The sequence below is a fragment of the Pinus tabuliformis genome, chromosome 4_2, assembly GCF_031772625.1.
Source record: "Pinus tabuliformis cultivar Carrire ecotype Pingquan chromosome 4_2, CPIR1, whole genome shotgun sequence".
Classification (NCBI taxonomy): Eukaryota; Viridiplantae; Streptophyta; class Pinopsida; order Pinales; family Pinaceae; genus Pinus; species Pinus tabuliformis.
Window position 1 is genome coordinate 167,625,128 of NC_142304.1, and position 18,753 is coordinate 167,643,880.

An 18,753-nucleotide genomic window follows, 5' to 3' on the forward strand; every position below is an offset into this window, starting at 1 on the left:
ACATATACAACAAAAGTTAAATTTGTTCAACTTCTTTTGGTTATATTTCAAAAATCTAGTTTTTCTCATCCTGATAGGTAAATGTTTGTAGATGAATATTCCATCTTAGCAACTCTGTCACAAGGAAATTCTGTATATTTTGTTGTTTCTTAGTACAAAATCAAGTTTTTTTTTTTTTAAACTCAACATTGGTTGCATTTAGGAGCAAAGAGTTGTCTCCATGTCTTCTTCACGCAAGAAATTTGTATGGTCCAATGATCCTTCCATATGACTGTTGACAACTAGCTCGTGGTACAAGGCTATCTTTGATGATGAAGCAGTAGTAGTAGCTTTGTGGTGGGGAAGATTTTGAAAGTTAAATCTTCAATGAAATCCATGATTTTTATGTGGTTGGCCCTAACAAATAATGTTTTGACGTGAGAGGTTCTACAAAATAGGGCAAGGTAGGGTCCTGGAATTTGCACTCTATGCAAATGTGAAGGGGAAACAATAGACCATGTACTAGTGTTCATTTGTATTTTTTCTCCGGAGGTATGGGGTGTTATTCTCCCCTTATTTGACGATACGGTTCTTGGTAGGAGGCTTCCTTGTTGGATTGTTTGATGATAGAGCACTCAAATAACATAGATCATTGCCCCTGATTGCCTCTAGAGCCATTTGGACAAGAAATAAGGAATAACAATTTTGTAGACAAGGAGACCCCTCCTTTTCGGGTACATCTTCAAATAAAATACCTCTATGAAGGCATAAAAATGACTCCAAAGGTTAAAGTTCCAAGGTGGGTTGCAATCTGGAGGTTGATAAAACTTATCCATGGCCTTTCTTTGTTGGTTCTTGCCAAGGTGATATTCTTGTTCTATATATTATCTGCGAATATGTGTGATATTCTTGTTCTATATATTATCTGCGAATATGTGTGATATTCTTGTTCTATATATTATCTTTGATTCAAACCCAGGTCAGCTACTCCTGCATGTGTGATATTCTTGTTTTATATATTATCTGCGAATATGTGTGATATTCTTGTTCTATATATTATCTTCTATTCAAACCCAGGTCAGCTACTCCTGCATGTGTCATATTCTTGTTCTGTATATTATCTGCGATTTGAACCCAAGTTAGCAACATGTAGGACACAAATTCGAACTGGTGCTGCTTTTGGTGTCTTTCATGTCTTCCTCTGCCATAGAATTATCGGCAACACATTAAGTTCTAGATTCACATGTCTCCCGATATTTGATTATTTTTCACATTTTGAACTAGGCACAGAGGATAGCTCTTGTTTCAGGTGCAGACGTATTCATTGTAGGTCATAATGGGCAGTGGAGTAGTAGGGATGGGCTTGTTGGGTCAATATAATTTGAACCCAACTGCAAATTTGATGCCCAAAACTTCACAACTAGTTTTGGGGGTTCCTTGGAAACAAAAAAGTAGAAAATTAGGACGTTTGAGGTTGTGCCCATCATATAAACCATTTTGTATCACAGCAAGCTTGACAATGGGAAATCCTTTGGCATTCATGATGGTGCAACCCTACAACTTCCCAGGTGTGCATGTTGTTCGCAATTCATGCTATGATTTATTTATTTATGTATTTGTTTTTTATTGAAATTGTTACATGTATAGATAGCTTGTGTGACATCCTTGATCATCCTGCCATTTGAATACCAAGTGAAGAAAGCACAGATCATAGTTGAATATAGTTTTACTTGAAGGTTCTTAGAAGATTCATTTGTGAATTGAGTTGTTGCAAATAAGATTCTTATCTTCATGTAATGAACTATGTCAAATACCTCGGTTTTATTTATAGTTTTTTTGAGTTAATGGTTAGTGAACGGCTTGATAAAGAATTTGTTTTTGATCTAGATTCCCTTGGGATGCTAGCAAACAGAAATTGTAGACCTTAATAATACAATTAATGCTCCTATAAAACCATGCCTCAGTTGCCGAGGGTACTAAATTTATTGTGAATTCTTTATCTAGTTTGTAAATTACTCTGTGCATAGGGAAAGAAGAGCTTTGTAGTTCCTCCTCTGAGTGAGCTCCATCCTGAAATGATTGTGATAATTGAGAAAGAAAATCAATCATACTTCAATGGCTTGGAACTTATTTCTTCTAAAAATTTTACATCCTAGGTGGTTATGGAAGTTGTTGGATCATGTCTAACAAGCAAGTATTCAAAACGACTCCTTGGTAAGAGGTAAGTGCCCGAAGATATAACTTGGAATGTGAAGAATGGCACCATCATGATTGTGATTGTGTCTGAGTTGCTTGGTAGTTTCTTCTTGCCACTTGGTATTTTTTCTTGTTAAACTCATTTTCTCTTAGCTTTTGGACCTATACTTTTTAGTTTGAATGTTTGACATGTGTGTAATGGTTTCTAGGTTTAGTGTTATAGTGTGGAGACCTGTAGTTGTTGCATGAGTATCTGTTATCACAATGAAGGATACTTTGTTGAATAGTTTTCTATATTTATTCACCACTGTGTTGGGTTGGGATTTATGCCATGCAGATAATATGTTGGCAATGAATTCATTGACCAAAGTGAGAGGCTTTGCTAGAATAGGGCCCTAGAAGCATTCTATCTTAACAACAGTACATGGGGTGTTAATTTTCAACCATTATCTCAATCCCCGGCTAATTTTGTTGCTTATACAACTCTCCTCCAATCACATCATCGCATTATGGTGTGTATGGTTCTGAACTATGAACCTCTTTTGATAAGATTATCATTCCTATTTGGGCATGTAACATGTGAAAAATTTCTTTGCAATGTTTAGGGTTTGGACTTACCACATTATAGGGAATCTATCTCATGGATTCATGACAACAAAAAAGCGAGTATCTACTACATCAATTTACTTTGAATCAATGCCATATCGTCTAGATTAGTCCACAAGTGAGCTCGCATTTCCAATCTAATAATAATTAGGAGGGAAACAGTTCCATGATTGACAAATATTGAACAAATCTTTTGGGGAAGTGTTCAAAGTATTAATGGTTGGGTTTGTTTTCTTGGGTTATAGGATTCATTGACTATGAGATGCTTGAGAAGAACGCCACCCTTTTTAGGATCAAGCTTATCATTGTTGGTGCTAGTGTGTATCCCTGAGATATTGATTACCCTCGCATGAGGCAGATATTGAAGTTGGGTATTTCTACAGATATTATAAGGAGTAGTCATTTCAAAATTTTCTCTTTTCAGCAACATTTATTATAGTAGATTTTATTAATATGTTCTTATAGTATGTAATTTTGGATTTTTTATGATTTTTAGTACTAAAAAGTTTGTGGTTTGGGAAGATTTCCAATACAGTTGGGGCATACTTAATGATGGACACGACACATATAAGTGGTCTCATCGTTGCTTCTATAATGGCCAATCCATTTGATTTTTGTGATGTAGTAATAACTACAATGCCAAAGGTGAGTTGATGTTATTAATTTTCTCCGCACTTCACCCTTTCGATTAAAAATATGACTATATTATATGGATATTTTTTTGGATCTATCTTAATGCTATATATCTATGCCATTCCCCCCTTGTAGAAGAAAAAGAATCCCATTAATTTTCAAGAAACAGTGAAGAACTAAAACAAATATGCATTCCCATCATAGGAGGAGTGATTATAGAGTTAAGAAGTGTAGATTTTCTTTTTGATTCTCTTACATGTTCTTTGATTCAGTTTCTTGTTTTCATTTTTTTATGTTCTTTATGTTTCTTATCACTACTAGATCAAATATTCGATGAAACTCATTATGTTCCTTGAATTGTTTGTCAATTGTTTCAATTTTTTCCTTTCATTTTTATCTTTTTGATATTTTTCATTCTGAAATATTTTTGGATTAGAGGGTTGTGATTTTTAGTCTTTACGAGGTCCTCGGGGAGGCATGATATTCTTCAGGAAGGAACCAGTATTGGGGGCCGACCTAGTGACAACCATCAACAGTGTACTTTTTCCAGGGTTATAGGTTAATTTGAGTTCTCCTTCCTTTCCTCCATCATCCATATTGTTATCCTAATCACTAATATCATAATATTGGATATATTGATTTTTTGTATCATTTCATTTCTAAAAGATACATGAAATAATTTGTGGCTTTATAGGGAGGACCACATAACCATACCATAGGAGGGTTGGTTGTTTATTTAAAATAGGTTGCAACTGCAAAGTTCAAGGCTTATCAAGTACAGGTGTAGCACTCTCACATGTCTAAGCTTCTGTAAAATTCATGCATGTGAATTATTTTTTGAATGGATTTTGTTTCTTATCAAAGGTAAAATAGTTTTAGTAAGTTGTAGCAAATTATCAAGCCATTGTAAAGATCCTAATGGATTTGGGTTACAATTTGGTGTCTGGTGGTAGTGAAAATCACCTAGTTATAGTTGATTTGAGGCCCTTCGTAAGGATCCTCTATTCATATGCTGGAGTACACAACCTACTTACATATTGATTTCTATTGGATTTAGCTAGTTGAATGTAACATGGTATATATTAATGGGCTTGGACAGGGCATTGATGGTGCAAGAGTAGAGGACGTTTTGAATGTTGCTTCTATCACACTGAACAAGAATTTTGTACTAGGTTACATGAATTTTTTCTTTGTAAATTTAGATGTAATGGATTCATTGATTTTCCTTTATCCATGGGATGATATAGCTTACTTTCATACCTTACATTTTCAAGTGATAAAAGTGTTATGGTTCCTGGTGGTATACGCATAGGGACTCCTACATTAACCACCTGTGGGATTCTCAAGGATGACTTTATTAAGGTTGCAGATTTTATCCACGAGGGGGTGCAGATAGCCATTAAGGATAAGGGCTCTGTGAAAAGTACAAAATTAAAAGATTTTATAGAATTTATTAAGTCAGAAAATTTCCAACTATGAAATAGCATTGTTGATCTCAAAAAGCAGGTTGAATCATTTGCTATCCAATTTCCATTATCTGGTGTTGGCACTGAAATAATTAGTTAGAGATATGATGTGCTCACAAGCTCAGAAGTGTCCTTTATTAACTTTTAGGTTGGGCTTCAGTGATGATAACCAGGTTGGTATGATTTGGTTCCATGTGTATATTATAGTGATGAATAATGTTTTAAGCTGAATTTTGTCTGAATTGATGTGATTTCTCAACATTGGCATTAACATATTCTATTCCGATGTGTTGGATGTTGAGTTTTCCATTTTATTTATTGGAAATTTTGTACAACTCTCTTTTTGTTCATCACAAGAATTTTGGGTTGAAAAATATTGATAACTTGTATGGAAGCTATTATAGCACTTATTTATTTGGTGTGCCTATGGATATTTTATATAGCCTGGAAAGCAATATTCCATACTTCTCAAGGGCACAGGTATTGGGACACAATTTCATAAAGTGTGTTCACTAATATACTTCTACACATGCACAAATTCCATGTATACATGACACATTTGCAATCAATTGGGCTTCTAAGATTTTATTGTTATATTCATCATCTCACATAGGCTAGCAAGAATTGGTCCCATTTGTAGATTATAGCAATGAACCATGTTGAGATCTATATTTTTCTTGAATTTATGTGCTTTCCCAGTATAAGCATACAAATTATTTTTTGGTGTGATGGATGTTGAGTTTTCTATTTTATTTATTGGAAAAAAAAGTCTACATAACTTGTATGGTACACCCTGTCAATCCTTCATTTTCCTGAGCAATTATTTAGACTCTCTTCTATTGGTTAGGACTAAGTAATAGGAATAGTAGGCATTAATACTTAAGTAGGAATAAATAGAAATAAAGTGCTACCGTTACATTTACTGTACACGCCCTTTATATAATGAATTTACTACCCTCTCCATGGTTTATAGATAGAATTGGCGTAGCTTGAGTAGGTATTTACATGGGGTTTGATTACTGAATTTACCACTTTACACACCCTTTATGTGTTTCATTTGACTGGTTGACCACTCTTAATGTTTTGAATTATATTCATATTAGTCAATATATTAGATTGGTTGGGACTTACACTATTAGGAAGCTACATTGTGAGTTTATTGAGTTTATAGAATCAAGCTCTCATTTATTCTATAGGAAAGACGAATGAAAAGTATATAGAGACAAATTTGAGATCCAAAAACACACAAAAATAAGTGGAGTATTTGATCCAATTACTATTGGATTCACTTATTCCAAACAAGTGTATAGATAATTTGTTATGGAGTTTTATGGGGTGAAGAAACAAGTGCAAGGATTGTTGGATTAAGGCTTAATCAGGCCTTGTGCATCTCCATTAGGGTCACTTATTGTGTTGGTACCTAAGAAGGATGGAGCCCAAATAATGTGCATTGACTTTTCTTGAACAATATTATGTTTAAGAATAGGCATACATTTCCCAACATAGATTATTTTCTTGAAATATATAAGAATGAAAGGGAAAGAGAAATGGAAAAGAACCTTTAATACCAAGAAAGATCTTTATGAGTGGTTAGTTATGTCATTTGGTTTAACCAATGCACCTGCTGCATTCATGAGGCCAATGAATGATGTGCTCAAACCTTGATTGGATGAGTGAGTGTTAGTATTCTCAAATTATGGTTTGGTGTTTAGTATAACATGGGAAGAGAATATGAAAGATTGGAATTTTGTGCTCTTGTTACTATAGAACAATTAGTTCAAGCTCACTTTGAGTTTTGAAAAGGTTTTCTAATTTATCTAGCCTGTTAATCAGACATAAACTCCAATATACTTTCTATAAGGAGACACTCCTAATATCTATAAAGAAACTTGAAATCTCCTAAAGCTACTCTTTATCTCCATACCATATTTCAAAAAGCATACTTAACTACTCCTTTTAGTATATCTCCTAAGATACTAACTAGTTCCTCATCTCCTGTTGGTCGAGTCATTCCTCCATTCCTCCTTTCTTTATTCCTAAGCTACATTATAGCTCTTAAAGACACTTTACTACAAAAGAAACTTACTATTTATTAATTTCACTCTACTAAAACTAGTAATAGAAGTCAAGTTCCTGGAGCATGTTCGAGACCTAGGGTTTGAAGCCGCAACCTGCAGCCTCAGCAACAGTTCTGGAAGCACAAAGAGACAGATTAGCAGATTTACTCCACAGAGGTCGAGGACTGACCCGACAAATGGTAAACGAGGGGTCCACTGGGACCCCAACCTTCAAGCAGGCAGTCATGCAAAAGCAGAAAACGCAGGAAGGATTTAAAATCAATGGCTCTGGAGATCGTAAGGATGGCAGCGGCAGCAGCGGAGAAAGGACACAACAGCTGCAGAAAGAGACAAGAAAAAACCCAAAGATGACGGGTAAAGCCAATAATGGACAGGAGAAAAACGACAAAAGACCAGAAGCAGAACAAAGGAACACAGCACCAGTAACAGCCCAAACAGAAGGCGAAAAAGAAAATGGAACAGGGCCGCACTCACAAGAGGAAGAGGAGCAAGCAAAGACTGCCAACCCCGGCTCCAAACAGGCAACTCAAGGAGCATGCAAACCAAAGAAAAAGGAAACCCTTCGAGTAGTCTTCTCAGATCCAGACATTCAGGCCTATAGAGACCACATGATGGAGCATGCAGTTATTTGCAAATTTATGGGACTGTGGCCAACAGAACGCACACTCTGCCAATGGATCAAACAACACTGGAAACCAAAAGGTGATGTTAAACTCCACCTTGGAGCCAAAGGCTTCTTCACTGTTGTCTTTACAAACTTAGAAGATAAGGACAGAGTCTTCGATGGCGGACCATACTTCTTTGCCTCAGCTGGACTCTACATGAGGCCATGGAAGGCAAACTTCGTACCTGAACGAGAGACATTCACACAGGTTCCAGTGTGGATCCACCTATTCTCCCTTCCTATAGACTACTGGGGACTGGCAACGCTTAAGCAGATAGGAGACCGGCTCGGAACCTTCATTAAAGCTTCAGAAGCAACAGTGCAACGAAGATATACTTCCTGCGCACGCATTTGTGTTGAGATGGACGTCTCAGGAGCCCTGCATGAAGGTCTGTGGCTGGAATTCAGAGATGAAGACTACTATCAAGCCATCGACTACGAACAAATCCCCTTCCGTTGTAGAAGGTGTCATGAACACGGACACCTCGTTAGAGAGTGCCCTCTCAACAAAACAGGGGACGAACACAAACAAGAGCAAGCAACAAAGAATAAAGAGGCCTTCACAAAGCCAAAAATAAGACAGAGAGCCAACAGAAAAAGAATACACAGAGCAGAGACAGGACCTGGTATCATCAGTAACACCTTCAGCATTCTGGAAACTGATACAGACTCAGAAGGCACTAACAGAGATACAAAACTTATTGAAGCACCAAAAAACAAGACAGAACACACAACTCAGGATGGGGAGGAAAACACACTCAGAACAGAAGTTCAAATGCAAGAGTTCGAAGACGAACATGATGAAGACACTGACATGATAACCAGCGACGGGGGAAGCGAGGATCTAGAGCTCAATGCAGTCCTAGAAAAAGAAGGAGTCAACCTCCCAGCTATGGAAAAAAACTGGAAAACCCAAGGGCTAGACAACATTCCGGAAGAAGAAATCAGGAAAATCAGCGATCTCTTCATAGCAAGACAAAAGGTGGAACTCGAAAGGCAAAACAGAAGATTAGGAATCACAAAAGGCACAGGTAATCAGTCAAAGAGCATATCTCTAAACCCAACAGGCCGGAAGCCAAATAAAAGAAGAGGCAGAAGAACTAGTGGGGAGGTGTTGCACGACCTGGGGATTCTAATGATCAACTCTGGGAAAATGAAGGCTCTTCATGCCTTCCCGTCCTACCAATGAGTTTTTAGTTATCAATGAAGGTCATCTCATGGAATGCAAGAGGGCTTAACAGCCAAGCTAAGCAAAGACTGCTCAAGAGAAAGTTCCAACAAGAAAAGCCAGACATCATGTTCATACAGGAGACCAAATGCGCTACTAACCAAATGGAGAACATCAGCAAAAGACTAGGCAAACCTATCAAATATATAGATGTAGCCAGTCAAGGATGGGAAGGAGGCATAGCTACACTTTGGGACACCCGAGCAATAAACATTATCTCAATGGAGGCTGCACGTTCGTTTATTGCCACAGAAGTTCAAATAACAGGTAACTCTGAAACCTACCTATGCATAAATGTCTATGGACCACAAAGATTAGATGACAAATTTTCTTTTCTTAATTCTCTTATGAATTTAAAGTTAAGATACCCCACCTCTAAGATCATCATGGGGGGAGATTTTAACATGATTACATCCCTACTGGAGAAGAAAGGAGGTCTCAGAAAGCTTAACAAAGATACAGAACTCTTTGTTGATTTCATAGAAGCTGCCAAGCTAGTAGACATTCTCCCCAAAAATGGCTCCTACACTTGGAACAATAGAAGAGGAGGAGACAATAGGATCGCCTCCCGGCTGGATCGATTTCTGATTTCGGAAAGTATCTTACTCGGAGGAACAACAGTGGACTCTGACATCCTCCCCAGTGGAGGATCAGATCACTGGCCTATAGCTTTGGAAGCAGCCATCCTATGCACCCCTAGAAACAAGCCCTTCAGATTTGAAAAGTTTTGGTTAACTCATCCCGACTTTGCAAATCTGCTGAAGGAATGGTGGCGCGAACCATCAGATCTAAGAGGAACCAAAATGTTCAAGTTCCAAAGCAAGCTAAAACACATCAAATACAGAATCAAAGAATGGAACACTGAGAAGTTTGGGAACATCTTCCAGGAAAAGAACACCATTGAAGGTAAGTTAAATCAAATTCACAAGGAATGGGCTTCTGGGAACTACAGAGAAGACTCAAAAGAACAGGAGAAGGTTCTGATGCAGCAATGGCAACTTCGTTGCCAACAGGAAGAAACTTTGTGGAAGCAAAAATCAAGGATCCAATGGCTGAAGGAGGGAGAACAAAATACAAAATTTTTTCACAGATCGACGATGGACTACAGGGGGGCAAACAAAATCCTCAGGCTCAAAAATGAAGCAGGGGAAATTCTTCAAAACCACAAGGACATATCAACGCTGCTCACCAGGCACTTCAAGCATATAGCTCAGGAAACGCAAGAAGAAAGATCCGAGGCCATAGAGGAGCTAACTAAAGCTATACCCAGCATCATAACCTCAGAGCAAAACTCTGCTCTGCTCAGAAAAGTCTCAATGGAGGAGGTGGAAGACGCGGTCAAAAGTATGCCAAATGATAAGGCACCGGGGCCTGATGGCTTTACAATCAACTTCTACAAAGCTTGCTGGCCAACTATCAAAACAGAGGTATGGGAAGTTGTCGAAGACTCTAGACGCTCAGGCTCTATTCTCAAATCCCTGAACTCCACTTTCATCGCACTAATCCCCAAGGAAGAAGAAGCCAATTCCCCTAACAAGTTTCGACCTATTGCTCTCTGCAATGTGATATATAAAATCATTTCAAAAGTCATAGCCAACAGACTTAAGCCCTTTCTACCTGACCTAATCTCAGAAGAACAGTCAGGGTATGTGGAAGGTAGGCAAATTCTAGACAACATCCTTTTAGCTCAGGAGATGATTCACACCCTGCAGACAAGGAAACTTCCAGGTATGCTAATGCAGCTAGATCTCTCAAAAGCATTTGACAAAGTCAACTGGAATTACTTGGAGGCCATTCTAAATGCCTTTGGCTTTGACAAGCAATGGACCAAATGGATCCTTGCTCTGATCAAATCTTCCAATTTTTCCATACTAGTAAACGGCTCCCCCTCTGCTCCTTACTCCCCCTCCCGAGGCATTCGACAAGGAGACCCTCTCTCCCCCTTCCTATTTGTAATCCTCATGGAAGGGCTCAGCAGGCTCATTCGCAAAGCAAGAGAGGAAAGAAAGCTTAATGGCCTACACCCTTTCCCCTCCATACCTGCCACAACGCACCAGCAGTTTGTCGATGACACAATGCTGCATGGCTCTCCAACCGTCAAAGAAGCTATGGCCTTCAAAAACATTCTTCATCTCTTTAGCAAAGCTTCAGGCATGGAGATAAACCATGCCAAATCGACTATCTTCTTTTTTAACACTCATCCCGCCATCCAGAACCATCTCTCCAGCATTCTGGGCTTCCGAAAAGGCTCTCTCCCTTCTAAGTATCTGGGAGCCCCTCTCACTACTAAGCCTTGGCAAAAAACTCACTGGGAAAACATCTTAGCGAAACTGGAGAAAAAATGCAAGCATTGGACTCATAGGGCTCTTAACTTCGCTGGGAGACTTGTCCTCACCAAAGCTGTACTGCAGGCCATCCCGCAATATTTGCTATCCATCATGCCGGCCCCCAGTGGTATCATGCAGAAGATTAGAAACATCCAAAGATCCTTTCTATGGAGTGGCAATGCGGAAAAAAGAAAATGGGCACTGGTAGCCTGGAGCAAGCTCTGTACCTCGAAAGCAGCTGGCGGTTTAAGCTTAATTGACCCCCACACCATCAATAAGACATGTGGAGCCAAGTTGTGGTGGCGCTGGCTGAAGGAAATCAACCTACCTTGGGCCAGACACTGGAAGGAGAAATACACTCCTAACTACAACAATCAGGACCTAATCAGGATACAGGAAACTCCGGAGGGTTCTCCAATTTGGAACTTAGCTAGAAGAAACCGTAACTTAATTCAGGACCACAGCTTCTGGGAGATCCGCAACGGGGAAACGACCCTCTTCTGGGAAGATGCGTGGCAGCAGCTCCCAAAGCTGGAACAACCAGAGCTAGAAGAGTTCAAAACAGAATGCCAGAACAGGGGAAAGTTTACAGTCCACCACTACTGGAACCCTAACAGCCGCGACCAGGAATGGAGGGAATGGGCTATCCAGGATGTTGAGAACCCAATTGAAGAAAACGACAACACAAAGGACCTCCTGAAATGCATAAACAATCGCACTATCAGGAAGACCACAGAAAACGACATCCTGAGATGGGGCATGAAAGGAAGCGGGAACTACACTCTCAAAGAGGCCAGAGAACAACTAGAACTCTCGGAGCAAATGGAGGCGATACAATGGAGCAGCAAGGTTTGGGACACCATATTCTGGCCTAAAATAAAAACCTTTTTATGGCTCCTCATGAGCAGAAAAACTCTCACATGGGAGAACCTGCGCAGAAAGGGTTTTGAAGGCCCCTCCATATGCCCTATGTGCAAACAAGCAGAAGAAACCATGAACCACCTTTTCAATTCCTGTGATTGGGCCGATCAACTATGGCAAGGGATGGAAACTATATTGCAGCAAACAAATAGAGACAGGGAATCCATTCAAAATACCATCATGAATTGGCCTAGCAAGCACTCCAACAACACAAGAATCAACAACATATGGAAAATTCTACCAGGCTTCATAACTTGGACCTTATGGAAAGAAAGAAATCGCAGAATATTTCAAGATGAGCACAGAAACATAGAGTACCTGCATAGCACCTTAATCCAAAACATGCGCCAATTAATCCTAGTAAAATGCAAGGCAGACCCTGATAATCATCCTTCGGCCGAGGACCAACGAATTCTGAATGCCTTCAACCTGCTCAACGCACAACAACTGGGATCCATCGGGCAGCAGCAAAACCTAAACACAGAGCCGAGGGGCTGGAGGCGACCGCCGGAAGGGTTTTTAAAACTAAACTTTGACGGTGCCTCGAGAGGCAATCCCGGCCAAGCAGGTATTGGAGGAATCATCCGAAACCATGAAGGAGAAATACTCTACATATACAACAAAGCTCTTGGGGAAGGCACAAATAATGAAATGGAATTCGCAGCTCTGGAAAAAGGGCTAAGAATCCTCCAAATTAATCAAACAGGCAAGGCAGTAATTGAAGGAGACTCCGAGGTGGCCATTAATGTGGCCAGGAAAATCCATGGAGGAACGCCGGCTAGCAGAGTCACAAAACACTGGCGATTGTCCAAGGTCACAGACAACATTGCCAAGCTGATAGGAGCAATGAAAGGCCTCGTCTTTCAGGCGGTAAGGCGAAATGCCAATGCGGTTGCTGACCACTTGGCAAATCATGGGATTGAACACCCCAACGAAACATGGGACAACTGTTGGCAGCAGGTTGACAATCAGCAATTAAAGAGCAAATGCATCCAACTCTCACGATTAGATATGGTGACGGCAGAGGAGTCCGACCGGAGGGTCGAATAGCCCAACGCCATAATTGCATGAACAGGCTGACTAGGCGCGTACCATTAATTCCCGGCAGAATGCGAAGGACATACAGGATGAGGGCAACCATGACAGAAGCAGGTGACAAAGATTTGTGCAGGGCCACAATCTGTGGTGATATGAGCCGCCGAAACATTATAAGGAACAGGGACACATGGCACAATTTGGAGCAAGCAGGGCGCGGCGACCGTAGACGGGTTCAATTATCCCACAACCCAACCAAAACTCCATCACGCAGCAATTATGGTGATCTGACGTGCAAGTTGCACAAAATTAACCGATCACACACCGGAAACCTCCCCGAATTTGGTTATTTAACCACTCTCAATTGCCCAACGATAAACATTGTCTCAGTGTGCGGCAAACTCATTCCTCCTCATTCTGCAAACAGCGCTCGGGATACAGCTAGGCAAGACAGCAACACCATGGCTGGGGAGACTAGCCGCAACAAATCAGCCAACAATGATCTGCAGCAGGCAAGAGAGATGTTTGAGAGGCGAACCTCGCAACGGAACAAGCGCAAAATCATTGATTTAGAAGCCACTGTCCAGGACGAGGAAAGTAAGCTCTCTGATCAGCAAATCGGGAAGGAAGTCGACTGGCTCCAGGACCCGGGAACTCCCAGCACTCGGGCCACTCAGTTCGTAAGAACTCAAGCGGAAGGTTGGCGAATGAAGACCCTCCTCGCCAAAGCTATGGATGTCCAAGGCGAACACGCGGAACAGCTGCGTAAGCTCAAGCAATTTGCCGAAACTATGTCGCATGACCACATGGCAGTGGTGGAAAGCAGCGAATTTAAATTGAGCGCGATCCACCAACAAGTCGATACCATGGATAAGAAACTCACTGTGCTGATCAAGCTTCTGAAACAAACCATTGGGCAAGACAACAAGCCCTCCGACATGCAGAAGAGTGAACCTTCAGGAGACCAGCAGGGCAACTCATCCAAGCCTGGGCAGATCTACATGTCAAGACCCAACCCGGTCCTGGAAATGTTCAAACGCCTCTGAATCTGCAGTCCATCAGGCCTCCCCTGCTTTCCTCCTCTCAGCGGGTTATTATGTCTTCGGTCCAGGTTTCCTCTGTCTTTGTCTGTTGTCCACTCTTGCTAATAGCCGCCCTGCGTGGTGTGCATGTTCTTAGTTTACTGTTATCTAGTCTTTTCCAGTCATCAGTCAATCTAGTCTCTTCTGGTATCATGGGGCAAGGCCTGCAGTTTAACGGCCAGTAATCTGCTTCTGCAGAAATTTTGTACCATATTTTGTTTTTGTTAATATCAAAGCTTACTTACACAAAAAATAGAAGTCAAGTTCCTACACTTACAATTCAATACATAAACCCTACTAATAAAGCTTCCTACTATTACTTATTACTCTTGAATATATATAAGACACATATAAGTTAAGTTCTAACTCTCACTACTATGCATACTGACTACAACTCCTAATCCTTTCTCTTTCCTAAGCTACATTCTATTTCCTACACATTAACATAATATTTCTAATTACTAATCATACTACATACTTCTAAACCTTCTTATAAATAATGTCATATTCATTTATCATTCTATAAAGGTCATCTTATAAATAAAATAGCTCCCCCTAAGTATTTGAATTTTGTAAAAATCAAGGCTATGTTCAAGAATATTTTAAAAATTTGGCCCTTCCTATGTTTTGTTTGTTTGGTTTTTCCAAAGATATATGACTTTATTTTCTTCGTTCTTCACTAGATGAAGAACATCATCTTACATATTATATATACCCATTTCTTGAATTTTGTGTAGATGGATAAGTAAGAGGCTCGCATATCCACAAAACAGTACAGAAATCATTATTTATGAGAAATATCTTTAGGAGTGAGCTACTCTAGGGAAGGAACAGAGCTAAGGTGATAGCTCCCCCGGTGTCGACGACCTGATCTCGGTGACCCATCCTCCTCTAGTTACCCGATGGGTGCCACCAAACGCCTCCTCCTCTTCCTCCACCACCCTCCTCCCCTGTCCACACCCTTCGTCACCTTCCCCTCCCCTGTTCCAAATTAATTTTATGAAACCAAATATTTTGAACATCGTGAGTTTGTTGTTTTTGTGTGCAGGGGACCATTACAATTTCCCTAACCTACCAGATCCAAAAGGTATTCCATCATTGTTTAATAGAGAATTAACCTCTAGAAATTATAGGTGCATGCAATCTTACAACAACAACATGTCAGCATATTTCGATGTGAACATTATTCATTAACTTCAAGGATTGACAGAGAATTAGAAATAAGGATTTATACTTCCAAGCATCTTCAAGGAAAATATTTGAACAATTTGAACCTAGAAATTGTGCAAAGTACTTATTTTACAATTTTAATTCTAGGTTTTCTCTTACAGGGACATATACATTGGTTCCTAGAACAACCTCAAGAACCAATTCTAAATATTTCCAAACAAATGACAATGTGCATGTAACAATTGCTTGCATTAAAATTGCAACAAAAAATTTTATAAAGAAATTTCACCTTCTGTTATAGATTTAATGAGAAGAGAACAAGAGTTGCTTTATCTTCGTGCAATAGACTTCAAAAGGCACTCCATGAACATAGTTATGGTTCATTTGCAATTTTTTATTTTTTCCAAAGAACTATTCATTTACAGGCAAAACTTTGGTACTTTTGTGGGCTATAACCCTTTCTCTGGCAAGGAGATACCAACTTTTCAAATTACATAGCACAAAACCAAATCATGATAGTTTAGAGAAACATTTCAAATTAAGATATTTGAGATCTCTTAATCAGAAGATTCTAAGGCTCAAGATGTTATCCAAGTAGTGACTTTGGAGTCCTTAATATAGTTGGGAAAAGATAAATCTAATGATTTTCATGCAGTTTGGTAGTGAAACATCCTATTGTAGATGGAAAGAATTCATTCCATGCAGTACATTCTACTTTCATACTTTTTAGAAGCTCACAACACTTAACAAAAAAGGTTTACAACCTGCAACTAATCAAGAAGACAATAGTTCCATGCTTTTCTTTTGAAACATTAATTTACATAAATAAATAATACGTTAGTTTGACGATAATATATTAGTTTGAAACATTAGAAATCTATGTGTGGACATCATTTTTGTGAAAAAAACTTTCAAATAAAGCAGGGATTATTTGGAGACTCCAATTTATAGTCTTATAGATTGTTATAAGTAGATCTTAACAACTCTAGTTCTTTAAGCATGGAGAAATTTGCACCATGGTTTATTTTTTATTGCTCTTAATGCTTAATAGATCTTGAGTTAAGATGAATCTACACTGGTGTAGAAACAACACGAGCATCACAATTGATATAGTGTCAAGGAAATCATTCAAGATAGCGCAAGACTTACCATCAAACATAATAGAATTCATCTTGTTGCTCCAGGAAATATGGAGTACCACCATTGCAGGTTTTTAAAATTTGGTCCATCAATGAAAAGTATAGGTAGTCTAGCAGATGCAAAAAATGTTCCAAAATTTAGATATTTTATAAAGATATCAAATCAACGTTGTGTCACAGGCCCAACATCAAATTGAAATTACAACAAATTGAAGCGAATTTGATTAAAAATGCAACAACGGGTTTGAGTTTTAAGTGAAATTGATTCCAAGTAATGTGATATTGTATAGATACAATTTCCAAGAATGGGATAAATGAATGCAAACACACAAGGAGAATGGAAGGAACGGGAATATATCATGAATGACACAGATGCAGCTAGGGTAACACTGTGGGCAACCCAACTTAGGCCAAAAATAGCTAATGCAATCACTCCAAATGTTGCACAACCATTATGAAAAATGAGCATATTGTATTTCTACATATGAAGTTCAAAATAAAAGTTGTCAAATTTACAAAATGCTCAAAAAGACGCGTGATTGTCTATTTCTTGTATTATATGGTTTAATATAGTATTGATTTTATATTATCAATTCAATATGTTTATAGTAATTCTAGAGCTGGTGTTTAAGTCTGAGTTTAACCATATCAATCATGGAATTGTGATTTCTACTTTCTTTGAGATTTAGCTCGCAACAAAAAAATGGATCATAAATGTTTAAAGACTACCTGTGTTCTCGGTGAGGTTGGAGCAGTAAACAACATAGCAAAAACAACACCAAAGGGAACAATTGTCAATTTCATACCTTTGGGTGCAAACATAATATCTATGAGTTCCATGATTTCCATTGCTACAAATTCCCCTACACATATCAATGGAATAAGTTGAACCAATCTACTAGATTTTAGGCCCCAATAGAAAAGCACAACTTTGACAATACACATTGACCTAGAAAATGAGCCTTCTTTGAGTCACAAAAGACAAGATATCATCTCTTTGAAATTCAATATGACCTCCTGTTCAGGAAAATTTTAAGGAAACTTACCAATGCAAGACATCAAGTTAAATCACCTTATGAACTAATTCTTGCTTTTTCCTAGAGTGAGTAGAGATGTGTGGGATTCGTACTAAATCTATAAAACATTCCTTAAGTGACAATGAATATAGGGAGTGGATAGTCTTTTTTATCAGATTTTTCCTCTATTATGTCAAGTACAATGCAAGCATCTTAATTTGAATCATTGTATGTAAATAGGCTTTAATCTACTTTAATCCAATTTGCCTCAACTAGAGTCGATACTTGGTTCTAAAATTGAACGTGAGTTTTGTCCAATTTTTTGTGATCCTAACATAATATAATAATTAATGTTATTAAGTGCATCATCCCAAAATACAAGGCTACATGAGCACCAGTAAACTAGCAGAGATATAAAACATGAAAAATCATTTAACATAGTGTCAAATTTTTAGTCTTAGTATTTTGAAATTTTCTTTATAATCTCTTGAAGTGTAACCCCCTTGTAATTTGGGAGCAATTCTCCTCCTAAACAATATTTTATTTATACTTGCCATACATGCACATTTTTTTATTATACTTGATATTATGGCCTTATATTATCAGCCATATATTTGATACTTTGAGAATCAGATAGAAGATCACTACATAGTGAGTAGAACATGGGAGTTTTCACCTAGCTAACATGATTCTAGAATCTAAAACAAACAGTCATTTCAACTAGCCAGAAAAAAGTAGCCCCAATTATGAATTTCCCTTGTCTTTATCATGTTCATGAAGCTCAACCCTTTTGTAATTTCCCCCAACAACATGGTTACATTACCATTTCCTTTCACATAAGGTTTGACAGACATTTTGCACTTTCATCACTAAAAATGGGTTTCTTGATCATGTTATCTACCTCCTGCCTAATTGTGAGTCCTCTATGAACAAGGCATAATTCTAACATCTGAACCCTTTTGAAAAGGGTGAATTGAAGCATTCTCCATGTCACAAGGGTTGCTACAGACAAAAATATAAATGTTAACACTATAATCATAAAAAATTCTAAAAGGGCTTGTAGGGAATTGTGAAGCAAAAGAGAGAACAAATTTTGAGCCCTGGGCTTTCCCAACTTAAAGTCAAAATAATGGATATAAGGAAAGAGGCTGCAAATTTGTAGAAGCAAGAAATTACTTTGTCACAGTTAGGCTAGCATTTGAGAAATTGGTTT

The 18,753-nt window shown here is 38.6% G+C and overlaps 1 pseudogene; it reads left to right on the forward strand.

The window, feature by feature from the left end:
* Positions 1-1,315: 1,315 nt before the first annotated feature.
* LOC149168709 (serine hydroxymethyltransferase 3, chloroplastic-like) lies at positions 1,316-4,980 on the forward strand (annotated as a pseudogene).
* The last annotated feature ends 13,773 nt before the right edge of the window (positions 4,981-18,753 follow it).